This window comes from Sapajus apella, unplaced genomic scaffold, assembly GCF_009761245.1.
Source record: "Sapajus apella isolate SASKATOON/1434 unplaced genomic scaffold, GSC_monkey_1.0 scaffold75, whole genome shotgun sequence".
Classification (NCBI taxonomy): Eukaryota; Metazoa; Chordata; class Mammalia; order Primates; family Cebidae; genus Sapajus; species Sapajus apella.
The window spans coordinates 10,075,031-10,082,486 of record NW_022437015.1 but is presented as its reverse complement, the minus strand read 5'-3'; positions in this window follow the sequence as shown (position 1 = coordinate 10,082,486).

The following is a 7,456-nucleotide window of genomic DNA, read 5'->3' as shown; positions in this document are numbered from 1 at the left end:
TGTGAATGTATATTTTCATATTCTTGGCTAAGTATTTGTGAATGGTATGCTGGGTTATGTAAGTGTGTTTTTAACTTTGTAGGAAACAGCTGAACTGTTTTCCAAAGTGACTGCACCATTTTGCATTCCCATCAGCAAGTTAAAGGAGTTCCAGCTGATACTGATTTTCTTCAATACTTAATATTTTCAGGTTTTTCCTAGTTGTTTGCCTTTTGGTCATTCTAATAGGCGTATAGTGATATCCTATTGTGGTTTCAATGTGGATTTCTTAATAACTAATGATGTTTAACATTTTTTCACATGACTTGTTCCCATTGGTACATCTTCTTTTGTGGAGTGTCTTGTCAAATCATTTATATATTTTAAAAATTGTTTTTCTTTTAATTATTGAATTTTGAGTTTTTTATCTATTCTAGATACAAGTTACTTTACAGATATAAGACTTGAAAATATTTTTTTCTTTCTGTGGCCTGTCTTTTCATTCTCTTAATGGTTATCTGTAAGAAAAGGTATTTTGAATTTTGACGAAGTCCAGTTTTTGCTTGTATGAATCATGCTTTTAGTGTCAAATCTAAGAAACCCTTGCCCATCCGAGAAACACAAATTTTCCTTCTTATTTACATTATTTTTTCTAGAAAAGCTATAGATTTTAGGTTTTATACTTATGTTTGTAATCCATTCTGAGTTTTTCTTTGTATATATTACAAGCAATGGATCAAACTTCAGTTTCTTCCACATGGATATCCCAATTTTTCCAGCACCTTTCATTGAAAAATCTATTCTTTCTCCACTGAATTGTCTTTCCAAATCTGTAAAATCTCAGTTGGCCATGTACATTTGGGCCTATTTCTGAATGTATTCTAATCAGTTGATCTATCTGTCTATCTTTTAATGTTTTAAATTTAGTTTTAAAATAAATTGTATAAATTTAAGGAGTACAAGTGTAGTTTTGTTACATGGATGAATTGTGTAGTGGTCTGGGCTTATAGCATATCCATCACCCAAATAATGTACATTGTAGCAATTAAGTAATTTCTCATCCCTCAACTCCATCCCATCCTACCACTCTAAGGAGTCTCCAGTGTCTATCATTCCACACTGTATGTCCATGCATACTCATTATTTAGCTCCCACTTATAAGTGAGAACATGTGGTACCTGACATTCTGTTTTCAAATTATTTCTCTTAAGATAATGGGCCTCTAGTTCCATCTATGTTGCCACAAAAGACATGATTTCATTCTTTTTTATGATTGAATAGTATTCCATTGTGCATATGTGCCACAGTTTCTTTATCCTGTCACCTGTTGATGGACACACAAGTTGATTCCATATCTTTGCTCTTGTGAATATTGCTGTGGTAAACATGAGCGAAGGTATCTTTTTTATGTAATGATTTCTTTTCCTTTGGGTAGATATTCAGTAGTAGTGACAGCTGGATCAAATGGTAGTTATATTTTTAATTCTTAAATAAATATTCATATTGTTTTCTGTAGAGGTCTTACTAATTTACATTCACACCAACAGTGTATAAATGTTTCCCTTTCTGCATATCCTTGTCAACAACTGTTGGTTTTTTTTTTTTTTAATAATAGCCATTCTATCTGGTGTCAGATGTTAACTCATTGGGGTTTTAATTTGTGTTTCTCTAATAATTATGTTAAACATTTTTTCATATGTTTGCTGGACATTTGTATGTCTTCTTTTGAAAAATGTCTACTCATGTACTTTGCCAATTTTTCAATGGAGTTATTTGTTTTGTCTTTGTTACTGTTGTTGAGTTGAGTTGCTTGAGCACCTTTTAAATTCTGGATATTAGTATCCATCAGTTACATAGTTTGCAAGTATTTTCTCTCATTCTGCAGGCTGTCTACACACTCTGTTGATTGTTTATTTGACTATGCAGAAGTTTTTTAGTTTAAGTTTGACTTGCCTATATTTGTACTTGTTACCTATGCCTATGAGGTATTAGTCATGAATTCCTTGACTATAACAATATCCAGAGTTTTCTCTAAGTTTTTGTTTAGTACTTTAACAGTTTCAGTTACTTAAGTCTTTTTGTTCTTCAACTTTTATTTTAAGTCCAGGGGTACATGTGCACAATGTTCAGGTTTGTTGGAGAGGTAAATATGTGCCATGGTGGTTTGCTGCACAGATCATTCCATCATTTAGGTATTAAGCCCAGCATCCATAAGCTATTCTCTCTGATGCTCTCCCTCCCCTCACTGATCCCCTTTAATAGGTCCCAGTGTTTGTTGTTCCACCCCATGTGGCCATATGTTCTCATTACTCAGCTCCCTTTTATAGGTGAGAAAATTCAGTGTTTGGTTTTCTGTTCCTGTGTTAGTTTGCTGAGGATGATGGCTTCCAATTCCATCCATGGCCCTGCAAAGGACATATTCTCATTCCTTTTTCTGATTGCATAGTATTCTAAGCACTATGGAGAATAGCTTGGAGGTTCCTAAAAAAACTATATATAGAGATGTCATGCAATTTGGCAATTCCACTGCTGAGTATACACCCCAAGGAAAGAAAAGTAGTATATTGAATAGATAACTGCACTCCCATGTTTGCTGTAGGACCATCCACCATAGCTAAGACTTGGAAGAAACCTAAGTGTTTCTCAACTGATGAATAAATAAAGAAAATGTGGTACTTATACACAATGGAATACTCTTCAGCTATAAAAAGAATGAGGTTCTGTCATTTGCAACAACACAGATGGAACTGGATATCATTATATTAGGTGAAATAAGCCAGGCACACACACACAAACACACAAACACAAACCAACAACATTGCATGTTCTCAGTTAGCTGTGGGATCAGAATATCAAAACAATTGAACTCATGGACATAGAGAGCAGAAGGATGGCTCTCATAGGCTGAAAATGGTAGTGGGGGCCAGGGAGAAGTTGTGGATGGTTAATGGGTACAAAAAGATAGTTAGAAAGAATGAACAAGATCTTCTCTTTGATAGCACAAAAAGGTGATTATAGTAAATAACAACTGTACATTTAAAAATAATTAAAAGTGCAACTGGATTCTTTGTAACACTAAGAACAAATGCTTGAGGAGATGGATAACCTATTCTCCATGATGTGATTATTTCATATTTCATGCCTGCATTAAATCATGTCATATATCTCATAAATAAACACACCTACTATACTCCCACAAAAGGTAAAAAAATAAAAATAAATTAAACATGTAATGTCATCTCAAAGAGACAAATTATGGACCTTATGGAACTAGAAAAGCAAGAACAAACTGAACCCTAAATTAGTAGAAGGAAAGATACAATAAATATTTGAGGACAACTAAGATAAATAGTTTTAAAAATACAAAGCATCAATTGATATGAAAAGATGGTTTCATGAGAAGATAAACAAAATGGATGAACTACCAGTTAATTAAACAAAAAGAAGAGAGAAGATCCCCTCAAGTAAAATCAATGATGAAAAAGGAAATAATACAACTGATACTACAGAATACAAAGGATCACTAGAAACTATTATGACAACTATATGCTAAGAAATTGGTAAGCCTAGAGGAAATGGATAATTTTCAAGGCACATATAAACCTATCAAGATTTAATGAGGAAGAAATAGAAAAACCTGAACAGACCAATAACGAGTAGTAAGATTGAATCAGTAATAAAAAGTCTAGTGACAAAGGAAAACCCAGAACTGGTTGGCTTTACTGATGAATTTTATCAAACCTACAAAAAATAACTAACTCTGATTTTTCTAAAACTTTTCCAAAAAATTAAAGAGGAGGGAATTCTTCTAAACTCATACTATGAGGCCACCATTACTCTGCTATCAAAACCAGTCAATGATAAAATGATAATAATTATAATTTAAAAAGCTACAGATCAATATCCTTGATAAACATAGGTACAAAAATAATCAACAAAATACCAGCAAACTGAATCCAAGAACAAATGAAAAAGATAATACACCATTATCAAGTGCGACTTACCTCAGGGATTCAAGGACTTTTCAACATATATAAATCAGTAAAAATGATATATCACATCAGCTGAATAAAGGATATAAACTGTATGATCATTTGCATTTTAGATGCAGAAAACTTATTTAATAAAATTCAATGTTAACTCATGGTAAAATCTTTCAACAAATTAGACATAGAAGGAACATAAGATAACAAAGACCATATATGACAGACCTACAGCTAACATTATACTGAATGTCTAAGAGCTGAAAGCATTTTCTCTAAGAAATGTAACAAAACAAGGATGTCTACTTTCACCAGTCTTATTTGACATAGTACTATAAGTCCTAGACAGAGCAATCAGGCAAGAGAAAGAAAGAAGGGGCATCAGAACTGGAAAAGAGGAAATCAAATTTTCCCTATTTGTAGATGATATGATCATATATACAGAAAAGCCTAAAGGCTGGAAGGGCTCTATGGCTCACGTCTGTAATCCTAGCAATTTGGGAGGCTGAGGCGAGTGGGTCACCTGAAGTCAGGGGTTCCAGACCAGCCTGGCCAACATGGTGAAACCCCGTCTCTACTAAAAATACAAAAATTAGCCAGGTGTTGTGGTGCATGCCTGTAATCCCAGTTACTTTGGAGTCTGAGGCAGAATTGCTTGAACCTAGGAGGCAAAGGTTGCAGTGAGCCAAGGTTGTGCCACTGCACTTCAGCCTGGGCGACAGAGTGAGACTCTGTCTTATCTAGGAAAAAAAAAAAAAAAGAAAGAAAATAAATGCCTAAAGTCTTCAATAAACTCTTAGAAATGATTAAACATTCAGTAAGCTTGCAGAATACAAAATCAATATTAAAAAATTAGTAGCATTTCTATGCACCAGTTGTGAACTATCTGAAAAAATAATCAAGAAAGCAATCCCATTTATAATATCTACAAAAAAATAAAATACCTATCAATAAATTCATCAAGTAGGGAAACGGGCTCTACAACAAATGCTAGAAAACACTGATAAAATAAATTGAAAAGGATACAAATGAAAAGACATCTCATGTTTATGAATTGCAAGAATATTATTAAAATGACCATACTATCCAAAACAAGCTACAGATTCAATGTACTCCCTATCAACATGCCAATGATATTCTTCATAGAAATAGAAAAAAAAATTCTAAAATTTTATGGAACCACTAAAGATTCCAAATAGCCAAAACAGTACTGAACAAGAACAAAGCTGGAGCATTACACAAACTGACTTCAAAGTATGCTGCAAAGCTATAGTAACCCAAACAGTATAGTATTGATATAAAAACAAACAGCAGACCAATGGAACAGATCAGCAAGTTGATTGATAAATAAATTCGTGATTTTACAGTCAACCAATTTTTGATAAAGGTGACAAGACCATTAATTTAAAAAAGGACATTGTCTTCAAAAGACAGTGCTGGAAATAATCTATATCCATATACAAAAGAATGAAACTAGATGCTTATATATCACTATACACAAAATTCAACTCAAAATGGATTAGACACTTAAAAATAAGACCCAAAACTATACAGCTACTATAAAAAATATATAGAGGAAACACATCATGAACTTGGTCAAGGAAAATATTTTATAGCAAAGACTTCAATAACACAGGCAACAAAAACAAAAATAAAGAAATGGGACTATATTATACTAAAAAGTTTCTGCAAAGCAAAGGAAAGAAACAAGAGACTGAAGAAACAACCTTTAGAAACAGAGAAAATATTTTCAAGATATTTATCCAACAAGGAACGATTATCCACAATATACAAGGAACTCAACAGCAAACCGACAAACAATCCCACTTAAAAATGGGCAAAGCATCAGAATAGACGTTTCTCAAAAGAAGACATGCAAATGCCCAACTTCAACATCACTAATTATTAGGAAAATGTAAATGAAAACCAAAATGAGATGTCATCTTACCCCAATTATAATGGCTATGATAAAAATATAAAAAGTTAACAGATGCTTGTGAGGATGCAGAGAAGAGGGAAGTCTTACATACTGTTAATGAAAATATAAACTAGTGCAGTAATGGAAAAGAGTATGAAAGTTTCTCAAAAAAATAAAAATAGAACTACCATATGATCCAGCAATCCTACTGCTGGGTACCTACCAACTGAAAGGAAATTAGTATATCAAAGGGATACCTGCACCCCTATTGTAGTTTTATTAGGCACTATTCACAATAGCCAAAATAAAGAACCAATCTAAGTGTCCATTGATAGATTAACAGATAAAGAAAATATGGTATATATATACAATGGAGTACTATAAGGTCATAAAAAGAATAAAATATTATATTGTCTTTAGCAACAACATGACAGAATTGGAAGTCATTATGTAAAGTGAAATAAGCCAAGCACAGAAAGACAAATAGTGCATGTTCTCCAACATGTATGGGAACTAAAATTTTTATTTCATAGAGGGTGCAATGATGGATTTCAGAAGCTGGAAGGGTGGCGGTGTGAAGGGGTGTTGGTTAATGGGTACAAATATGCGGTAAACGGTGTAAGTTCTAATGTTCAATAGCACAATAGTGAGACTGTGGTTAATAATTTGTTGTATATTTCAAAGTAGCTAGAAGTGAAGATTTGAAATGTTCCTAATGCACAGAAATAATGAGTCTTTGAGGTGATGGGTATCCTAAATATGCTGATTTGATAATTACACATTTTATACATGTATCAAAATATTGTATGTACTGCATAAATATGCACAATTGTTATATATCAATTAAAGCAAGAAAACAGTTTTAAGATAAGTAATGTCTTTGTTGGACCTTCAATTAAGGGTAGGTTTTAATCTTGCTTTGATTACATTTCCATTCAAGTTTATTAGATCATACTCAAAGACGTAAATAGCAGACAAGTTAGGTAGAAGCTGTGTTGCCTTTTGATAAGTTTTATAATTATATATGATGTAGTTTGTTGAAAATGTTAAGAGATTATAAGATTTTCAATAACATTTATTTTTAAAACCTTTCAAACCTAGACTTTAGGTTGACTCACAAAATAATTTAGTTTAAAAATAACATCTATTTTTAAAATCTTTCAAACCTAGACTTTAGGTTGACTCACAAAATAATTTAGTATCCAAATGAACTTTGAATCACTAAAAGCAGAATCAAAATAATGAATGTAATTCTGAGTTTTAGTATGGAAAACCAACACTTGGTTTTAAACATCTCGTTTTGTATAAGGGCTCTGTCATAGGCCTACTTGGAGAATATGTATACTCCTACATTTTTCCAAATTAGGCCAAAATATGTGCCCCTTTTATGTAATGGAGGTCGAAATGTGACTTGGGGTATTAAAATAACCCTCCACTTTCTATTTTTCAGAAACTCAACTTTACATAAATTTGTGGGCTGCCTTAATATTCAGAACCCTAGCAAGGGTTGGGACTCCTAAGTCCAAAAAAAGGCTCTCTTACTGAGGCCAGGCTTAGACTTAAATCAAATTCTCTT